This window comes from Solanum dulcamara, chromosome 8 (assembly GCF_947179165.1).
Source record: "Solanum dulcamara chromosome 8, daSolDulc1.2, whole genome shotgun sequence".
Classification (NCBI taxonomy): domain Eukaryota; kingdom Viridiplantae; phylum Streptophyta; class Magnoliopsida; order Solanales; family Solanaceae; genus Solanum; species Solanum dulcamara.
This window is the reverse complement of record NC_077244.1, coordinates 57,614,157-57,637,350: the sequence shown is the minus strand read 5'-3', so window position 1 is coordinate 57,637,350 and position 23,194 is coordinate 57,614,157. Positions and strand designations below refer to the sequence as shown.

Genomic DNA, 23,194 nt, shown 5'->3' with positions numbered 1-23,194 from the left:
AATAATTTCAGCACTTCTATTCAAACACGTAACTTGTAATTTATAAAATTAGTTTTTAATCCATAAAAATGATTTTCACCACAAACTTATCAGCTATTTACAATCAGTTATTCCCAAGCCGTCTGTACTTTTGTCCCAATTTTGTGGTGGTATGTAATTTAAGTTCTCATAATATTTTTTTTATGGTTATAAATTTATATCATAATATTTCACAAATATCTCTATCAGTTTCTAAAGAATTGAATAGTAAAAATTAAAAATCAATCAATTTTAAAAGAAAAATACACAATTCTATAATTATATTGGGTAAGAACTGATTTATACAAATATTCTTTTTTAGGCTACAATAAATTTCTCTCTATTCTTAAAAGTTAGGAAAACATAATTCTTCGGGTTGATAAAACATTAGAATGCCATTTAACATATACAAAATTTTAGATCGTGATATAATATTTTCTTATAAAATTTACTGTATGCTAAAAAAAAATCTTTAGACTATAGTTTAAAAGTCCATAAGTTACAAGAAAATAAAATGAAAATCATTTATTAAATAGTTGCCCTTTAAGATGACAATTGACAACTAACAGAAATATCTTACAAAATTAACCCAATAACCTTAAAAAGAGTCCGGTGTTAGAAAATAATAGATGTCTTTTTCTTTATTTTTCTTTTCCTCTACCCCCATTTTTTCCTCACCCCTTTTTTCTTTTGTCAACTTTGGCAACTGATCTTTGGCTATAAATTGCCAAAAAATTGGCAATGAAAAACATACACAGTTACATATGAAATACACTGCAATTTTCTCACTTTCTCTCTTTCCTTAACTAACTCTCTCTTTTTTAATTTGCCAAATTAGTTTATTTTATAACACGTTATCAGCACGAGACTTTAATTTTTTCCAGGAAAATTAACTTCTATATCAGGTATATTTACTGAAGAAATTTAATTTTAGTTATTTTTGTTATTTCTAAATTAATTTCTATCTCAATTTTTATTATGTCAAACTTGTCAAAATTGGAATTTGTGCACTTGATATTTCTGACAAATATTATTTGTCATGGATACTTGATGTTGAAATCCACCTTACTGCTAAGGGTCTTGGTGATGCTATAATTGAAGGAAATAAAGCATTAAGTCAGGATAAAACGAATGTTATGATTTTCCTTTGTCATCATCTAGATGAAAGCCTGAAGGTTAAATACTTGACAGTGAAATATTCACTTGAATTGTGGAAAGATTTAAAAAGGAGGTATGACCATCTCAGGCAAGAGTATTGCCAAAGGCTCATTATGAGTGGATGCACTTATGGTTTCAAGATTTTAAAACTGTAATTGAATATAATTCTGTTGTATTTAGATTAATTTCCCAATTAAAATTATGTGGGAAAACTATAAATGATGAGGAAATGTTAGAAAAAACACTAACTACTTTCCATGCCTCTAATGTGATATTACAGCAACAATATCGTAAAAAAAGTTTTCAGAAATACTCTGAATTGATCTCATTTCTTCTGGTGGCTGAGCAAAATAATGCTCTTTTAATGAAAAATCATGAAGTCCGTCCCATTAGAACTGCTACGTTACCGAAAATAAATGTGGTAGAAGCACATGGCTAGTCTGAAAGAAGACAAATTAAAAATCAAGGCTATAATAATATGTGTGGACGTGGAAATGGTAGAAGACGATATAATAATCGTCGTGGTAGTGGTCAACATAAAAGGGAGAATAATATGAGTTCTCAAAGTGGCTCTTCAAGAATTAACTATCATCATTGTGGCATGAAAGGCCACTAGAAAAATAAATGTCGAATGTCTGAGCATTTTGTAAGGCTTTATCAAAATTCCTTCAAAAGAAAGACAAATAGAGGTGGTGCCTCTTCTTCTAATGCTCGGATAGAGTTACACTTGGTGTTTGAAAATAATGTTGAGGCAAGATCTTCACATAATGATAATATTGAAGCAAATCTGGCTTTGAAGGATGACGATTTTAATGACCTCAATAATATCACTCATTTGGAGGTTGAAGACTTCTTTAGGAATTATAATTTATGTTTAATTTCATTATATGATTTACAATATGTTGTTGTACTTTATATTATCATGTTTTTACGTTTATCTATTTAAAAAAAAGAGGACTTATGTTTTTTTAGCATTATTGTTACTTATTTTATCTCTTATAATGTATTTTTATGAAGATAAATAAATTTTTCAGTCTTTAATTGGATCCAAGATAAGTAATGGAGATATGTGTCTTTTGGATAGTGCCACAACTCATACGATATTAAAAGAAAAAAAATATTTCTGTCATTTGATTATAAAAAAAGGTCTATGTCAATACAAGATCCGGTAGTACAAAATTAATTGAAAGCTCTGAAAGAGCGGCCTTATTACTATCTGGAGGAATGATTGGTAATTGATGATGCATTGTATTGTAGTAAGTCTCAAAGAAACTTGTTAATTTTTAAAGTTATTCGTCAAAATGGCTATCATATTGAGACTGCGAATGAAGAAAATGTTGAATATTTTTATATTACTACGATAAATGCGGAGAAGAAAATTGTGCACGAAAAATTACCTGCACTTTCTTCTGGTATTGGTTCTATTCAATCACATTCCATAGTAAATAAAAAGTTTACTGATTCTAATGATTTTATCATTTGGCATGACCGATTGGGTCATCCTGATTATAATATGACGTGCAAAATTATTGAGAATCCACATGGGCACACTTTGAAGAATCAAAAAATTCTTCAATCTAAGGAATTCTCTTGTATTGCTTGTTCCCAAAGAAAACTGATTATTAAACCATCAGCAACTAAGATTGGAATTGAATCCCTTGCATTTTTGGAACGTATACAGGGTGACATATGTGGGCCAATTCACCCTTCATGTGGACCATTTAAATATTATATGGTCTTGATAGATGCATCTACAATATGATCACATGTGTGCTTATTATCAACTCGCAATATGGCTTTTGCGAGATTGTTAGCTTAAATTATAAGGTTAAGAGCACAATTTCCAGATTATGCAATAAAAATAATTTGTCTTGATAATGCTGGTGAATTTACATCTCAATCCTTTAATGATTATTGTATGTCAATTAGAATAAAAGTTGAGCATCCGTACTCAAAATGGTCTAGCAGAATCATTGATTAAACGCCTTTAATTGATAGCTAAACCATTGCTAATGAGGATAAAACTTCCTCTTTCGATATGGGGGCATGCTATTTTGCATGTAGCAACATTTGTGCGCATAAGACCAATAAATTTTCATGAATTTTTTCCATTACAATTGGCTTTTAGAAGGGAGCCAAATATATCCCATCTTAGAATTTTTGGATGTGCGGTATATGTCCCAATTGTTCCACCGCACCGCACAAAAATGGGTTCCCAAAAAAGGTTGAAAATATATGTTGGGTATGAGTCTTCTTCTATTATAAAATATTTGGAACCTATGACTGGAGATTTATTTATGTCAAGATTCGCTAATTGTCATTTTGATGAATCAGTATACTCAACATTAGGAAGAGAACATAAGCAATTGAAAAATGAGATAGATTGAAACTCATTATCACTATCTCAATTAGTTCCTCGAACAAAAGTTGATTTATTTGCAGAATATTGCAAATCAACTGTCGGATACATTTACTAACCTTCCACGGGTTACTAAATCGCATATCCAGCTGCTAATGCTCAAGTTTGAATTGTTGTTCCGATAGGACAACTTGTTTAGGCAAATGAGTCTAGGTCAGGCTTAAAACATAGAAAAACAATTAGATTCAAAGATAAAAATCCTCGAAAAAGGAAAAGAATAAATGATCAAGATAATCATAATTTGGAGGCAATTGCTCAAGAAGAGCCCAGAGACACAACAAATGGTGATACCACCAAGGAGGTCCAAGTACCTGAAAATAATGAGAATGAAGAAATCTCAATAAGTTATGTCTCGATAGGAAAAATGTGGAACCAAAATGATATTGTGGTCAATAATATTTTTGCTTATAATATTGCCATTGAAATAATGCAAAAAGATAAGAATCTTGAACCAAAATATGTCGATGAATGTAGACAAAAAATGATTTGCCAAAATGGAAGGATGCAATTCAAGTAGAGTTAACTTCACTTAAAAACGTGAAATTTTTGGATCAATAATCCGAACACCTGAAGGTGTCAAGCCAGTAGGGTACAAATGGGTTTTTGCGCGTAAACGAAATAAAAAAGGTGAAATCGTAAGATATAAAGCAAGACTTGTAGCCCAAGATTTTTCGCAAATGTCTGGTATTGACTATATGGAAACATATTCCCCTGTGGTGAATGAAATTACCTTCAGGTATCTAATGAATTTGGCAGCTCATAAAAAGCTTGAAATGCACCTAATGGACGTGGTCACTGCCTATTTATAAGGCTCATTGGACCACGATATTTTTATGAAAATTTCTGAAGGATTCAAAGTGCCTGAAGCATACAAGAAATCTCGAGAAACTTGCTTAATAAAACTTCAGAAATCCTTATATGGGTTGCAACAATCAGGATGCATGTGGTACAATCGTCTTAGCGAATATTTGCTAAAAGAATGATATAAAAATGATCCAATTTTCCCTTGTGTCTTTATGAAAAGATCTGGACCTAAATTTGTCATAATAGCCGTATATGTTGATGATTTGAATATTATTGGAACTCCAAAAGAATTTTCAAAGGCAATAAAATGTCTGAAAAAAGAGTTTGAAATGAAAGACCTTGGAAATATAAAATTTTGTCTTCGTCTACAAATTGAACATTTTGCAAATGAGATATTTTTCAATTAGTCAACATATATTGAAAATATTTTAAAGAGGTTTTATATGGATAGAGCAAATCCATTGAGTACCCTAATGGTTGTGAGATCTTTTGATATCAATAAAGATCTATTTCGACCTCATGAAAATGATGAAGAGCTTATTGGTGTTGAAATATCATATCTTAGTGCAATTGGTGCATTAATGTATCTTACCAACAATTCTAGACCAGATATAGATTTCTCTGTAAGTTTGTTATGAAGATTTAGTTATTCTCCAACACTAAGACACTGAAATAGAATTAAGCATATATTCAAATACCTTAGAGGGACCATTGATATGTGATTGTTTTACTCAAATGAATTCACGTGAATTGATTGGTTATGCAAATACAGGATATTTGTCTGATCTCTATAAAGGTCGATCGCAGACAGACTACTTATTTACATGTGGTGGTACAACTATATCATAGTGTTCAACAAAACAAACTATGGTTGCCACTTCTTCAAATCATGCAGAGATAATAGTCATTCATGAAGCCAACCGAGAATGCATTTGGTTAAGATCAATAACTCAACACATTCAAGAAACATGTGGCCTTTCTTTGACAAGAGACGCTCCAACAATATTGTATGAAGACAATGTTGCATGTATAACTCAATTAAAGGGAGGATACATCAAAGGAGACAGAACAAAACATATATCACCAAAATTCTTCTTTACCCATGATCTTCAAAAGAAAGGCGAAATAGATGTTCAACAAGTTCGTTCAAGTGATTATTTAGCAGCTATGTTCACCAAGGCATTGCAACTTCAACCTTTGAGAAATTGAGATACAAGATAGGAATGCGTTATCTTTGAGATATTAAATGATGTCTTCACCAGGGGGAGTATAATACGGGCTGCACTCTTTTTTCCTTAGTCTAAGTTTTGTCCCACTGGATTTTTTTAACAAGATTTTTAATGAGGCAACACTCAAGGCGTATTATCAAATGTGTGCTCTTTTTTCTTCATTAGGCTTTTTTCCATTGAATTTTTCCTAGTAAGGTTTTAATGAGGCACATCATATATGGGCATTCCGGATAACTATATATATTTATTTTTTCACTAGAATTTGTTCTTCTTTTCATGGACATCCAAGGGGGTGTGTTAGAAAATAATGAATGTCTTTTTCTTTCTTTATCTTTTCCCCTACCCCCCCACTTTTTCCTTACTCCCTTTTTCTTTTGTCAACTTTGACAACTGATCTTTGACTATAAATTGCCAAAGATTAGGCAATGAAAAATGTACATAAATACATATAAAATACACTGCAATTTTCTCTCCTTTTCTCTTTCCCTCACTAATTCTCTCCTTTTTAATTTGCCAAATTAATTTATTTTATGACATCCGGAGCTTAAAGGACCACTTTTTGGAGAGAGAAATTCCAAGACAGACAACCGAGTTTTAGAATTACCAAAATGGACAAATTGTGCCAGCCCAGAGCCAAACAAATTGCATTGACCATAAAAATTCAGAATTTTAAAAAATTTGAAAAACACCAAAGTATTGTTTTCACTTCAAATTACTCGCAAAAGTTCAAAAACCAAGTTCAATTTCTTTTCATGACCAAACACAACTCCAATTTCCAAATATCATTTTTCACTTTTAAAAACAAAAACTATTTTTTTCTTCAAATACTCACAATTTCATGGCTAAACGCATATACTTAGCATAACTCATTACCTGTTTGGTTTTATCTGGTTCATGATGAAGTTTTCTTAAATATAGTAATGAAAATTAAATTTATTTTTATAATAACCCTACGACCACAGAAGTTGTAGTGCCCGAAAACTTGACAAGAACATGTTACCAATGCTTCTGAGAGCCAATTTTGCACTGTTAGCTTCAGAAACATAAAGTACAACACCCTCTCACTGGCATTTGCTGTTTTCCTAGAGCAAGCAAGACACTTGGTAAAGAATATCAAGGTAAAGGAACAATAAAAGGCGTCTTGTTCGTGCTTAAATGTTTGACCTTGTAACGAAAATGCCAATGGACAAACGCCTCATACAACACTTCAAGGGGAAAATCAGTCTATAAGGGAAAAAAAATATTACAGTTGATACCAGAATTACATTTCCATTTCCTCTGTTTGGAGCCAGGGGATTAATATGACGAAGTTGGTGATGCCAGTTCTGGAAAACAAAAAAAAAGGGGGAAAGAAAGGTTGCATCATAAGCTGTCCAGTAGAGATCGGGCTGCAAACTATTGACAATGACCAAATGCAAAGAAGCAAACATTATCAGATCAGGAAATTAACTTTTTCTTTTTAGGTGTCACATTATTATATGGGCCAAATCAAGACAGCTTCTAGACATGGAAAGCATCACTTGTCTTTTTAATGTTAAAAACATGGAGAGCACCACTTAAGTTACCGTCCTACACCTGATAGTTTATCAGCATATGTCCCTGCATCAAGAATGTTAGTCTGATTCTCGATCAAGAAAATTTAGCATTTGTAACAAGTCTTTTACAGATAATAACCAAATGTCTTTTTGAACAAGCTCTTCCAAGAACCTACGAACAGTCAAACAGTAGTTAGGTGATTGATTTGGACAAGAGATCTGAATGTCAGCAACCATACGTCCCAGGTTTTCCCTAACATGTACATAGAAATCCGTGAGTCACTTATATTAAGGCAAGATTTGTTAATCTTCTTCAAGCTTGGTATTTAGACATTCCAACCATAAGGATTGCACACATCAAAGCACTCAACATATAGCCAACCATCTAAAAGCTTCTTGACTTTGAGATTAAAGGTTTCCAAATTTTCGCATAACAGACATAAATCTAACTCACCAACCATAGAAGTTACAAATTAATCCCTCTAGAAGATCCCGTGGCAACCTTCTTTGAAAGCATAAGCAGAATCCTAGCACAACTCAATTTTTTATCTGCTGAGATCATATATCCAAGGTAATTGTAGTCGGAAGCCAGGCAAGTTCTCTGATAAACAAAATAATAAAGATATAGTTCATCTGCAATACATTTCCCAATAATACTTCAACTAAGAAATCAGATAGATCTCTATTATCTATGTGAATTGAACTCCTTTACAATTCATTGTGTAAGCTCCATGTGTTACAATGTCATGATCGATAATCCTCTTCGACAATTTTGGGTATGGAGTTCCTAAAGGAAACATTTGGAAGTAACAGGAAGCATTGGGCAATTAGGCACTAAAAATGACACAAGCCTGCCCTGCCAATTCTCTAACAGCCAGCCTAAGTTAGTTTTCCAAGAAATTGTCGTTCCATTTGTTAATAAATCCTATGTCCAACAAATAAGCATGTAGTGTAAGACAACCACTGGCAATACATGTGTCAACATTGTAACGATACCAAGGGTAGCAGCTATTAACTTGATTCCACCTCTACAGTTCTCCATTAATTGGATAAAACTATGAGAAACAACATGAGATAGCTCCTCTATAGATCCACCTAGCACCAAAAGTCTGCTAATCTTTTAACTCCATTTTCTTCATTTGTTCCTTAAACCTTTTTCCTGCAAGAATACAAAAGAAAACCTCCATTCACCTATAGGTTTTCAGTTGATGAAGTAAATAAACTTTTTCCCCTCTTTCCTATCTAGAACCCTTAAGTTCATCCATCTGGCAGAAGAGGACCAAGAAAACAATCTATTAGCATCTGGAACTTTAAATTCATTGTTGTGCCAAAGCCATCGATTTCCAGCGCATAAGATAAACAGTAGAGTTGGTTCTTTTGATGACCTGTAGATCACCGCTTCGAGGCATTGAAACAGCCTTCTACAGAAATGTACGCGACCTTAACGTACAGTATGCGTCCACTCTCTTCCTTCCCTTGGATAGTACTAGTCAGAGAGAACTTCTTTAACAGGGCAAGCCCTTTTAATAGTCCAATTATGATGAATCATTTGAACGCCATAGAGACGACATCCATCTACGCAACAACGTAAAGTGGAATGGACACAGAAGATTTATATATATGACTCCAACCAATTGTAGAACTCTTAGTTGAATGTTTAATTGGTTAATTTTTTTTTTAAAAAAAAGGACAAATACTAAATTCAATAATCAGAAACATAAAATCAATAACATCTGTGCAATGTATTCATACAAAACACACACATAATCACCTACCAAAGCAACATAAATTGTTTTAACTCCATAATGGCAAGAGATCCAAATTAATGATCAGATACCCAGATCACCTACCAAGCAATATTTATTGAATAAACAACAAAAATCAATCAATACATTGACAATTTATTCATCATAGACAATTTATTAACAGAACAATCTGAAAGTTGTGGCAGCCAACCAACTTACCTACTAAAAAAATTCGTCAACTGATACATATTGTATAGGTAAAATCAGAAAGAAGAAGGTGGAAAATGAAATTACCAGAAGAGTCAAATAGGTAGGTTGTCAACGGAGGGAGAATTGTTAGTCCTAGCGCAAGGATCAACATGAGAAGGCAAATTGTTCATAAAGAGAGGGCGATCTTTAGCTTCTTCCTCTTCCTCATCATCAGAGGCATAGGTTGTGAGATTGACACAAGCACATCGCTCCAACGAGGCGAAGAATGCCGAGGCGACACTCGTGCCGAACCACCTAGCCAGGCCGTCAATCTTTTCGCAGGACATTCTGCTTTATTTTTTTCTTTCTGTTTTGGTGCGTGTCTCCTAGCTGGATCTCCAGTCGAGCGAGGAGAAGAGGGTCTTTGTTTGTCCGGTTTAGGGGAAAAGGAAAAAATGGGAGGAAGAGATAGGCGAGGACTGAGGAGAAGTCAATAACCCATCACCTGACATTTTTCCTTATTATTCTAATACCATCCAACTTTGCTTTGTTCACCCGCATGCGTTGAATGTTGGGTTGTCAATCGTATTCCATGATTATATTAAAGGGAAAAATTACACAAACTACCCCTCAAAAATCATTCCATTTTTACTATTATATAAGGAGTCGTTTGGTAGAGTGTGTTGGCAAAAATAATACTTTGTGTATTAATAATATCTTGTTTGATATATTTTTTTATGACATGTATAAATAATTCAACTCTATTGTATATTAATACTTGCATTTCTAAATATTAGTAATCCAAGACATTTTAACACTTGCATTAGATTAGCTAATCACAAAAATACCCTCAAAGCCTTTTTAAAACATTTCCCAATACTCAACCGTGTTGACTGTTGAGAAACCTTTTGTCTGCTCTGTGTACTTTGTCAATGGAAAATCAAGAGTGAGTATCTCCACAGCTTCTTCTTCCTTCTGCCTAATCAAACATTGTTTGTTTTTCTCCACAAGGCTAGTACTCAATAAAATCTGTAGCTTTAATTATTGTTTGCTTTTTCTACCTCTATTTCCCGATTTGGGTATTACTCTTTCTCCATCAAAATCAACGATTTAGGATATGCCAACCATTTTGAAATGCTATCAAACTGTTTTGGGAAGTTCAATTTAGCAAATAATTGCGAAAAAGTCAGTCTTCCAAAGTCAATAGGTTTGTTCATGAAATTTAAGTTTAGCTTCTTTTTGAATATGCTTTGGGCTCATTTATTTCACTCATTATATTTTCAAAAATTGTAAATTAATGCACACAGATACTTATTTTAAAATTTATATGTATTCATTCTTATTTTTATGGCAAATATAGGTGTTATTATGGATCTTCAACCTTTGTGAGGTATTGAATATATTATTCTTGTGGAGATAATATTTCAGCAAGTTATTGTTGTCCTTAGCTGCCTTTTCATGGCTATTCATGGCCATTCTCTAGGAAGACGGTGCCGAAACAGACGTGGGGTTAGATACCGTATGAGTGTTCGAGTTTCGAAAATCATTTCTCACTTGCACTCTATCATAAATGATAATGATAGTGTATGTATTGATAAGTTCAGAATGGATAGAAATGTCTTTCACACTTTAGTTCTCTTAACTAAAAATATTGAAGGTTTGACAGATAATAAAAGTATGTCAAGCAGCGAAAAATTAGTGATGTTTTTAAATATCTTGGCTCATCATGAGAAGAATAGATCTATCAAGATTGACTAAATTAGATCGGGATGGAGTGTAAGTCAGGCTTTCAATTCAGGCTTTCAATGAATGCTTGAGTGTTATTCTCAAACTAACTTCATTAATGCTACTTGTTAATCCTAAACCGGTGCCTGAGGATGAGTTTGAAGATTGATGGAAATGGTTTGAGGTAGGTGAAATTGTCGTTTAGCATCTTTTAATTTATATACAAAACATGCAATAATAATTTTACAAAGATATTATGTACTTTGAGATAACACTATAGTTTATCTTAAAGGGTTATTTAGGTGCATAGACGGTATTTACATTCCCATTAGAGTTCCAACCCAACACAAACCAAGATACAGAACAAGAAAGGGAGAGATAACAATTAATGTTTTGGGAGTTTGTGATAGAAATCTCAATTTTACTTATGTGTTACCTGGATGGGAATGATCAACTGCTAATGGCGATGTATTATGAGATGCCATAGTAAGAAGGAATGGTTTGAAAATTTATGAGGGTAGGCCATTTATATGCTTTCAAGTTACATCATAGAAAGAATGGTATAAAAGTAACTAAATTGTATGTTTATATTATAGGTAACTATTATTTGTGTGATGGGGGATATATAAATGGAAAAAGTTTTCTTTCACCTTATATCGAGGATATAGATATTGGTTGAAAGATTGGCAAGGTGATAATCTATCGCCTCTATGCAAACAAAAGCTTTTCAACATGAGGCATGCTAGAGTCATAACATTATTAAAAGGACATTTGATTTGTTGAAAGGACGTAGGGGAATTCTTAGAAGCTCATCATGGTACTCGGTTAAGGTTCATGCCAGGATCATTAGTTATTGTTGCTTGTTTCACAACCTCATTCGTAGAGAGATGAATGGATCCCTTAGATATTATATAAAAGAACAAATGGAGTATCAACACAAAAATATTGATGTTATTATATCGTCGGAGGAATGGACTCACTTTAAGGGATGAGCTGGTTCAATCAATATGGAATGCTATGCAAGATTTAACAATTGATATATTGCCACTTTTTGGACTATATTGCAATGTATTAGCTATAGCACATTTTTTGGACTTCATTAGTTCTTTAGAACTGGACTAGTATAAATTGTATAGCTGCCAGACACTTTTGACTTTTTGTGATCATAATTGCAAATCCTTATGTACTCTTACTGTCACGATCCAAGCCTAGGTTCTAGACGTGACACAGCGAATCAGGAACTCGAAAGTACCTCAAACAAGCCTCTTAGCATTCATTTAGCCTTTCATAGGTAATGATAAAAAAAACAAGCGAAAACCATAATAGTAAATCTTCAACTTACATATGTCCAACAATACCTCTAACTTTTAGATTTACCGGGGGTTAAGACAAATCCCTAGCTCACCTTCAATCAAAATAGAAAGAATTTCCATAGTAAGTGTTTAGAGGTCTCAACATATATATCATAAGCTAGAAAGACAAAAGAGTATTGTTCCCGGAAAATGGGAACTCACCAAATGTAGTCTTCAAACGAAATCTCAACTAGCCATGTGGAGGAGAATGAGGAGGAGCACCGGTTCCTACATGGTGATATCATGTAGGCAAAAGAGTATGTGTTAGTACTTTGAATATACTAAGTATGTAAGCATGCATGAACATTGAGAAAACATTAAAACATTTATGTAATATGAAACACAATGCAATGCATGCATAACCAATCATATAGATATCCTTTAAAACATTCATTTTGTGAGAAAATGACCATAACCGACATTTAAGACCATGCCAGCTATTACATGGAATCCAACATTAACCCCCTACGTTGGCCGGGGAGACTACTTGCCGGGTAGAACTCCGTCAACTTTATTCATTTCTTTAACTTTAACTTTAAGGGCTATTTGTGGATCCATTAGTCTAAGCCTACAAGGGCTCCTATGTTGGCACATAGTTAATGAGACAAAAGATTGCTACTAGGATTCCCTTACCGAATCCCACCTCAATGACCCATTCGGTGCTAAGTCAATCCCACGGAATAGTTTAATACTTCAAAACAGTCATAGTATATAGCTTGAGAATTCAAAACATCATTTTAGGTAGAATAGCTCATTAAAACCTTTAGTGATTCAAATATGCAAGAATTGTCCTTATAGCATAAAAAATCCATCATTCATAGCATTTCACCATTCTTTTATTTCATAAGACTCCCTTTTGATCATAGACATTGTTCATACACATTTATTTAGAGTCAAAACTTTCAAGTCAAACTTCATTGAAAACATAATAAAATTAGGTGGGGTTTAAATCACTTCAACTTTCAAATATGTATGTAAATGAAATTATGCATAATTAATTAAAATCATGCTTTAAATAACTCACCATGAATTTCAAGAACCTTTAAAGAGCTAAATAGGGAAAAATACTTGAAAACCATCATTTCATACATATGAAATCATTTTGCATCAAAATAGAACAATAATCATTAGTTTAACCATGATTCATGCTATTAAGTAGAAATAAGAATTACCCGTAAGAAAATCATTTTTGAAATCAAGAAATTTAGTTGAAAGAGCTTTAGACTCCGTGGATGGAAGAACCCATGCATAAACATCCACATACCTTAGAGTAAAGCTTAAAGAAAATAAACATAATTTATCATATAATCAAAATAATTTAGGCATGAGAGTGGAATGAATAATCTCATTGAAGCTTACATACCTGAAATCCGAAGCGTTACTCAGAATCGAAAGACTTAATAAACACTCTTGAATCCTAGCATTTTCTCATCACCGGAGCGTTTTGTGTACTACCCGGAGTATATGGATCACCGGAATAGTATTTCTACACTACTAAGAACTAAAACTACATTTTGAGAATGAGTAAAAGAGTGTATAGAGAGAAGAATTTCTTGAGAAAGCTTAATGAACAAAATGATGAAATAGGGTGGGTATTTATAGGTATGAAGGAGGGACTTAACAATAATTAAAATAATTATAAAGAAAAATCTAAAAATTTAATGGAAGATTGTGATGTCATGGGATGTCAAATGGAGGACTATTGATGTCATGGGTGATATCAAATGGATCTAGATCTTTCCATGGTTGGTAAGATAAACCTTCTTTTAACGGAATACCCCTTTTCGAAGCTGCGTTTGAAAAAGATAACTTTCTCATTAGGATTTGGTGTTTCAATATGAATTGTTTCTCTAGAAGTTTACTTTCATGTCGTTCAAGAATCAACCGATTGGGAGCATTCTACAGTGAGATATGATTTTTCTTCTACAAACACTCCATTTTGTCACAACACCATGTCTTGCAACAATTAGGTTATTTGACCTACTTAACCTCCGAAACTTAAAATATGGTTTTCACAAAAGTTGTAGGTAATGATATTGGGTTATTCAGAAATTTGAATCACCTAATTTGGACCATCCTATTAAAAGTTATGCCCAAAATACAAAAAAACTATCATTTTCATCGAGAATTAAAACATCATATACAACATTTTTAGGGGTGTTACACTTACATCTCTTATTATAAGCTTTAATTTATAGTGTGGAATGGTTGAATCAGTTGATATTTGTGAGCTTAATTGCACATTCTTCTATGATTATAAAGTATATTAATAAATAAATGTATTTATGGTATTTCAACACAATTTCTGGAGCTATTATGATGTTTGGTTCTTATTTATTTTTTTGATAATTTATTCCACAGATTTTTACAGGCAAAATGAATTGTCAAACATCATCAAACAAGATATCAAAAAAGTCAAGCAACTCAACACCTTCGACACGAAGGACGTGGATTCCAAAAGAAGAACAAACTCTTTTAGATGGGCTAAAAGAGTTGTGTGCTAATAGTCGGAAAGTCGATAAAGAAACCCTTAGGCCTGGGCACTTGGATGAAAGGTGAACCACACATCAAAAATAAAATGAGATATTGGAAAACATATTGTAGAAGTATAGCTCTATCAACGACGCGAAGTGGTTTGTGATTTCAATATAGTGATTGAACTATATTAGTTGACGATCCAAAATATTAGAATGACTTTATAAAGGTAATTAATATATTGGTTAAAATTATTATATTTTTGTTATTTGATATGGTATTTTCATTAATAAGTTACTTTCATAATTCATAGTTGATGTGCTTTACACTAGTGATCAGGAAAATATCTATCATCATATATGCAGTAGCCTCCAGACTCTCTGTAGATTCTTTCATAATTGATTAATATGACATTGCTCTATTTTTTTAATTTTCTAGATCGAACTACAAGTCAAGAATATGAATACTAAGAAATGGCCAATATTTAAGGATTGGGAGAAAATCTTGGCAAGGATAGAGCAACAAGAGAGTTACCAGAAGGACGGCTAGATGCTACTAAGGAAATTCAATAGAGTCAAGATCCAAAACTTTCATATGACATGAGTTTGGGATTTTCTATTGATCTTGTTGATATTGGTGATGAAGAAGATGATGATGCTTACCAAATCCTAAATTTGATACTGAAAAAGCTGAAAATTTCGCTGAACATGGTGGATTTGCTACAGCTGAAGATTCATCTGAACCTAATTCATTTATTAGAGCTGAAAATGTCACTGGACCTAATTTATTTATTGAAGGACAAAATGTTATTGAAGCGGAAAATGTCTGGAAATGAATATGCTGGATCCCAACAAACTCCTAAACAAGGTCAGTATGCTAAAAGGTCATCTTCTAATGTAAATGAAAAAGAGAAAAACAAGAAAAGAAAAAAAATGGGGATTGTGACCGATTCAATATTCGTTGTCAAATTTATTCTATCCTTAAATTCACTGTATTTGAGTTGTATACGGTAAAGCAGCGTATCAACGTTGCAATGGTTCTCTGTAAAGATGACAAAAAGATGGAACTGTTTTTACGTATGGGGGAACATGAGCGTCAGAAAATGATGTGGGTGGTTGTCCATGATAAACGTTGAAGTATGGTAAACTTCTGGATATAAATGGCGACACTAGTTTGACAGCTTTTGCTTGAAACCACTTCGAAGATTGATAATAGTATCACTTTTTGACCCTTCTAGTTATTAATGTGCGCACGGGGATGCTACATTTTTTAGTCCAACTAACTTTTATCAAAATATTTTAACTCCATTGTAAATGTTAAGTGCATATATAATTATATAGCTTCTGTGACAGCTCTTCAAATTCTCTTTATAGCCATTTAATTTTGAGATTCTACGATGCAATTATCGAGTTGATATGACAGTTCTTTGATATATTTCTCTTATATTTCTCTCCATTTGGTCTTTGTTTTTCATTATCAATTTCTCTATAATTTGATGAGTTGTATGTGATTAAAGAAGTGATGAACTTCTCTTCTATTTGTTCACAAGTTAATCGAAGAAAGAAGATTATACTTCTTGACTGGTTATGTTCCAGTTAGCTAAAGGGAGGAATCGATAGATGCTAGAGAGGATGTTCTGCTAATGAACATTAGCACTCCCATTACAAAGTTATATAAATATATGATTTAATGGTAAAAAGAAACTAAATATTGATTCTTGAAAATAAATTTATATACATGAAATTGACCATAATGAGAATATTGGTTCTTGAAAACAAATTCATACGTGGAATTGATCAGAATGAGACCGTTGATACATATCAGGAGGTACTAGGGGCTTAATTCTATCTAAGAAATTCGGCTAGTAACTTGACCATTTCCCTGTGGGATCATTAAAAACAATCGTCTCATACAGAGGAATTTTTTTTTTTGGACCTAATTTCAACTCAATTTATTGATGATGATAGCGCAATCAAAATGTTTACTATTACGACGATAAGTTTGATAAAAAAACTCTTTGTCAATTTTTCATAAAAATATTATGAACCAATAGTAACAACTAATATTTAATTTTATTTTGGAAAAAAAAAGGAGAGCTAATAACATTTTAGCAAAGAACTCTATTGTGATGTCATAGCAAAGAACTTTGTGAAAAAAAAGTGGATAAAGAAAAAGAGTGTGATGGGTATTTTTGTAAACAACTATTTTCTAAAAATTATACAGGACCTGCTATTTCTAATACATCAAACCAAACAGTGAATATGAACTAATGCAAACATTACTAAGGCAAATATTACTAATACATTTTATTTGGCATTATTTTTATACACTCGACCAACCGATCCCTATTTGTGTAAACAAAAAATAAAATAAATAAAAATGCATTGTAAAAAGGAGGTTCCAATCCTTATTTTTGTTTCTTGGAATTTAAATTATATAAATTTTGATTAAAATATATGACATAAAAAGAAATACAACTTATAATATTTTTATAAAAATTTTAAATATTTAAAATTTAATTAAAAATATAGAATTGATCCCTTTTCTTTTTGACATATGATGCAACTATATATGAAGCACATTAGTAATTAATAACTTACTATTTGTTTTGAGTTCTCAGAGTACGGAGTCGCCTTTTTTAGGAAGCGTTTTTCTCTTCAATATGAGATTTTCCGGATTCGTGGGAAATTAAAAATTACTATTTGTCTCAAACTTAAAGTTTGATGGACTATTATTTTACTGTTTAAATACACGGGTAGATCCTAAGAACGCGCATCTGGTGTAGTGGTATCATAGTACCCTCCCACGGTACTGACCGGGGTTCGATTCCCCGGATGCGCATCAGCTTTATTTATGTATATATATTTTTGGCTGTTATCTGCTTTTCTGTTCCTATTCATCATATCGAGAGTTATTAGTACGTCTAGTATCCATTCAAAATATATATATTTTTCTCATAGGAGTTGAAGGCTCTTCTTGATGCCAAGATGCATTTGTTCGCACTGGAATACCCGTGATTATCTTTAGTGATCTATGTTCTAGTAGGCATCAACACTTTCTTTACTTCCTAATTTTAACTAATTTGCTTTCACCACATAGTAAACCACCCACAGTTTCTGCAACAGCCACCTAGGTAAAGCAAGTAAAAATGCCAACTGAACAGAGGACTCATAACTCATTATTCATTTGGCACTTTCTTAAAGTTTTAGACAAAGTTACATCTACTAATTTCAAAGTTTAACTTTAAAACTCACATCTAAAAGAATACAAAAGGTTCCAATCTATATTGATGAATGTTTACTATCATACATGTCTTCCAAATGGAACTAGATTGATTCTTTTGCCGTCTTTATATTGATCAATTTTAGGATAACCAACTCTAAATTGATCAATGTCTTCCTCCTAATCTAAATCTATATCTGATTGTCACCGTCAACAAGAAATATATATGACAATCATGTGTATCCTATCTCTAGTAACACTAAACTATAAACTAGCAATCATCTACAGCTCGTCATGGTCATCATCGTCGCCAGTAGGGGTGCTTATCGGGCGGATTGGACGGATTATTATGTTTAACGGTTTACTTAACGGTTATCGGCTTTTAAAAGTACTAATCCGCTAGCCAACCTATAAGATATCGGTTGGATTGGTATCGGATTAGCAATTATCGGACGGTTATCGGGCGGTGTATCGGTGGTATGATAACATATAACAACAATATAATCAATGTCATATGTGAAGTTGTGAACAAATTAACAACAATATATAGGCCTACATGCTACAGCCACTTAAACTTCACACTTTCACAAATATACAAGCCTACAGAACAGCCACCAGTCCATGGCAGTCAAGATTTAAGAAGAGTCCTGACATTATCAAGGAAGTCAAGAAGAAGCAAATGGCACCTTCACACTTCAGAGGTTCATCCATGTGTAAAAAACTTGTCAAAACTGACTCCAAATTCAACCGTCCTTCATGTGGCTGTTGAGCTTGCTTCTCAGCTTCCATGTCATATATACTACTAGCAACAAGACATGAGAATACTAATGAACTAGCTGGGTTGGCAATAGTGAGGAAATTGTACAAAGCCCAAAATTCTTTAAGCCAAACAATTCAGAAGCAGCAGCCGACACAATCGCCCAATGAGCTCCATAACCAAGTCCAACCAAAAGAGTACCAATGTACATAGCTCCAGGCCGACCCATGGGAAAGAAGAAATGACCAAAGGCCATCACGACTTGGGCAATTGCCATAGCTGCATGTCTTGGATATGCATTATCCCTGTTTGAGAAGGTAGTGCAAGAAATTAATGAGATTTGAATATTCATGATTAGCAGTATCTGAAACTGAAAGTCCCACCATAATCTATCATCTATTAAATACCATCAACTAGAGCTAAAAAATTTCCTAGAAAGAACAACGTATAAAACTGCAAATAAAAGCAAACAAAAATGCTGAAAGCAAACAAAAACAGATGAACAAATGAAACAAATAATGAAATAAATAAAAGCAAACAAAAACAGTGTATTTATTTATACTGAAACAGATAATGCCAAACACTTCTCAAATGAACAAAACAATAACTAAAAACAAACAAAAATGCTGAAATAAGAAAAAATTATCTGGTTCTGGGCAGCTAACCTGAACTAGAGCAGAAAGGCTAGAATATATACATTTATATGTCAACTACAGTAGGCGTAGGGTATTTTCCAGCACTGGCTAAATCTGAAGAGAAAATTATCATAATGAGTCTCGTAATAAGTATAAACCATGTACAACAATAATATACAACAAATATAATAAAAAGTATCATTTACTTCAAAAGAATAAACAAGGGAGAATTGTCGTGTTCATTTTTCTATGAAATTGAAAAAGAACAAAAATTAAAACAGGCTATAAATCAAATAAGTAATTATAATTATTTGATATTTCGATCATTGAAGAAGAGATCCACAAGTATTATGACTGATTTATTAAGTGAGAGCGTATGAGAATCAACAATTGAATTAGTATGCATATGATTGATGCAGAAAAATAAAGTCAAGACTAGTGGTGGTAAATGGGCGGATTGGATCAAATTTGAACGGGTTAAAAATGAGTTAGACAATTTGCCCATATTAATATGGATAAAAAATGGGTTGGGTAAAATATGAATCGGGTAAATTACAATCCTAACCCATTTTTATGATCTCCTAAAGCAAATTGGTGACTTATAAAGGAATGTAACTTTAGAAAGAGGATTTAATTATGTCTCTCACTCAAAGTTGCTATAGTGTAAAAACAAAATTCAACAATTGTAAGAATTTCAAGAAAGATTAGAGTTGCCATGGTGGTTTAGTTGTGTTAATTCATTTTTTATCCTTTTTATCTATTACTTTTGCAACAACTAAAAAAGATTAGAATATTTATCATTTTACAAAATGAAGAATGTATTTATTTTCTTCAATTCCATTATTTTCTTTAATTCCATTATTTTCTTCGATTCCATCCCTAATGATATGACAGTTTTAAATGACCAATAAGAATAGCCGAATATATATACTATTTATTTAGCACTAGCATTATACTTTAATTTTCCCTTTATCAGTCATGCCTCGAAAGTATATATATATACACACAGATCATGTCCACCTTAAATTTGTTGAGGGTAACATTTATTTAATTGTTGAAATATAATTTATTTGAAAAGATAAAATAAATTTATTTTTTATGTTTGATTAATTTCATAAGAGTAATTTATAAAACACATAATTCAGTGAAAAAGAAAAGTAGTTAAAATTGTGCAACAGAAAGGCTGACAGAGGTACAACTTTTCAAACATATATATACTTTCATTTTTTTTTTATCATAAAACACATTACATATAAAGGTAATTAATATAACAGTAAAAAAAATAAACAAATAATATCTTAAGTTAAAAAGTGGGCTAGCCTTTAGGTGGTGAAGGAGATTTAATTATAAGAATGGTTATGTGTAGTAAGTTTGGATACCCAATCTGAATAAAAGAAACTCATATTACCCATATTTTACTCGTGATTTATCCATTTTCAGCGGATTAAATATGGATAGAGCCCATATTTGAGCCATTATTAAAAGTCACTCACCCAACCTATTTAAATATAGGCGTGTTGGACGGGTTAGCAAAAAATGGATTAAAATTGCCAGCACTATTTTTGCTTGAGAGAGCAACTATTCTCATTAGGATCTAATTTGAAGCCTTAATCGAACAATTGAAAGAGATCTTATAAACAAAAAATGAATGGCAATCCAGATGAACGAGATTACAGAGGAAGAGAAGGCAAAGAGCTTACAATTTCAAGCCTTTTGTTGAGAGAAGATGCGCCGCTGAGCCACAGCGAAATGAGAAAACCAAGAAGTTGAAACTAAAAGAGGGAGGAAATTTACTTGTATAGAAAAAAATGAGGGGAAATTTTCATGTATTTTTTGTGCGAAATTGGAAAAGAATTTTTTAAAAAAGGCAATAAATGAAAAATGTATTGCAAAAATTAGATATTTTGACCATCGAAGAAGAGACCCACAAGTATTATGGTTGATTTAACAAGTGAGCATATAAAAATTAACAATTGAATTAGTGTATAGATGATCAATGCAAAAAAATAAAGTCAAGACCTATTTTTTTCTTGAGAGAGCACTGCTCTCATCAGGACCTAATTCGAAGTCATAATCGAATAATTGAAGAAGATCTTATAAACTAAAAATAAATGGCAATTGAGATGGCTGAGATTAGAGAGAAAGGAAAACGTCACGATCCTGATCTGCCGTAATTGACACCCACTCTAACTCTCCGACAGAAGAACTACTATCGCAATCCAAACTAAGCAGCAATCATAAGAGATAAGCAATTTAAGGTGGAAACAAATTAAATATATAATAAAAGGTGTTTAGTCCCCATAAATTCAGTCAATTCAACTAAATATGCGGAATTACTCCTAAAACCTGAAAGTCATTATACCAAAACTCTAATGAGATAACAAGTCTAAAGAAAGAGGGATGCAATCCCAAAAAGTCATAAACAAATGTCTGAAAAAAATATAAGTCTGGGAAGGATGGACCAAGATAAAAAAGAACTCATGGTAGCCTGAAAAGACATGACTCACCCTTGAATTCTAACAATCAACGATCTTCTATGCGAGGTCTCTCACCAGCTGCTTGAAGATTGCATGTACTCAACAAAGATAGAGCAATTAAAGTATCAGTACACAAAACAACAGTGTACTAGTAGGATCACGCGGCTATTCCATTAAATGTGATATGGACAAGTAACTACAACACTGTAAACACACATATACAGAATACCTTACCACTTATCATTTCATGAACAATATATATACATATACATAGGTTAACAGTCTTAATTTCAGTACACATTCAAGGATGGTTCATTTATGGAACCTGCAATTCATCTATTAGTGTGTCATAACGTGACATTCGATCTAAGATTGTGTCGGAACATGACACCAAATTCAAATATGTGTCGGTACGTGACACTCGATCCAATTATGTGTAAGAACGTGACACTCGATCCACACAAACACAACACAATCACAAATATGGTGTATAGTTCAATAGTCATAAATACCAAGAATAGGTTCATTACATGCCATTGACAATAAACAGTCATTTCACATGATTCAATTCATCTTCCCTTATTCACATACATATATGCATACAAATGAAGCAAATATCAAGCACATGTTGACACCAAATTTTGACTCTTCATAACACAAATTAGCTACCAAATTTCTTTAAATTTCAAATATTTTTGAAATAATTAACTTTTATAAAAATTAAATATTTTCGTGTTATTCCTAACTATTTTTGTCTTTTTATATAATTTTAGGATAATATGAATATTTTTATATAACTATATCTTTAGTTACTACTTATGTGATTATTCGAAAATTAAATCAAAAAAGATTTTATTTTTACGTAAATGTTATGCTAATTAGGTTAGTTTAATTATAGTTTGTATTTTCAAATTAATTGGTTTATGACTAAAAAAAATGCACTTTTCCTACATCGAAAATCTATGAAGAATTTGGTGTTTTTGGAGCCTATATAAAGGCTCATATTCTCAATAAGAAGAGAGGAGGAGGAGGGAGGTTTTTGGACCACCTCAAAGTTAGAATTTTTTTTTACTTGACTAGAATTTTGGACTTTTGTCCCCAGCCTAAAAGTTATGAAAATCTCTAGCTTTCAATCTATATTTTTCTCTAAAGAGGAGAATAGGAGATTGAAATCGAAATTTAGGCTAAGAACAGAGTTCTTATAATGTCGAACCCACGAAGGTTTGAGTCTAAATTTTTAATTTTTTCTTTTGTGTATTGGAGCTTCGTCAAGCTCTTGGGTGGTGGTGAAGTCGTCTTCAACTCATCGTCTTCAGTTTCGCTGCCCGATAAAAGGTAAAAAAAATTCTCAATATTTTATTTAATGAATAATTATTTCATGTCTTTATTTAGTTGATTCCTGTTATTTCTGTTATTATTTATTACTTTCTATGCTTTGATTACTCAATTTTATC

At 32.4% G+C, this 23,194-nt stretch overlaps 1 long non-coding RNA gene and 1 other non-coding gene across 2 annotated transcripts; one reads left to right on the top strand and one right to left on the bottom strand.

Moving 5' to 3' along the window:
* Window positions 1-6,741: 6,741 nt before the first annotated feature.
* Window positions 6,742-9,705, bottom strand: LOC129901151 (uncharacterized). Its single transcript, XR_008769771.1, has 2 exons — window positions 9,203-9,705; window positions 6,742-6,953 (listed from the first exon to the last, which is right to left on the bottom strand). It is a non-coding gene; the product is annotated as an uncharacterized LOC129901151 (long non-coding RNA).
* A 7,714-nt stretch (window positions 9,706-17,419) lies between these two features.
* TRNAG-CCC (transfer RNA glycine (anticodon CCC)) lies at window positions 17,420-17,490 on the top strand. Its single transcript has one exon. It is a non-coding gene; the product is annotated as a tRNA-Gly (tRNA).
* The last annotated feature ends 5,704 nt before the right edge of the window (window positions 17,491-23,194 follow it).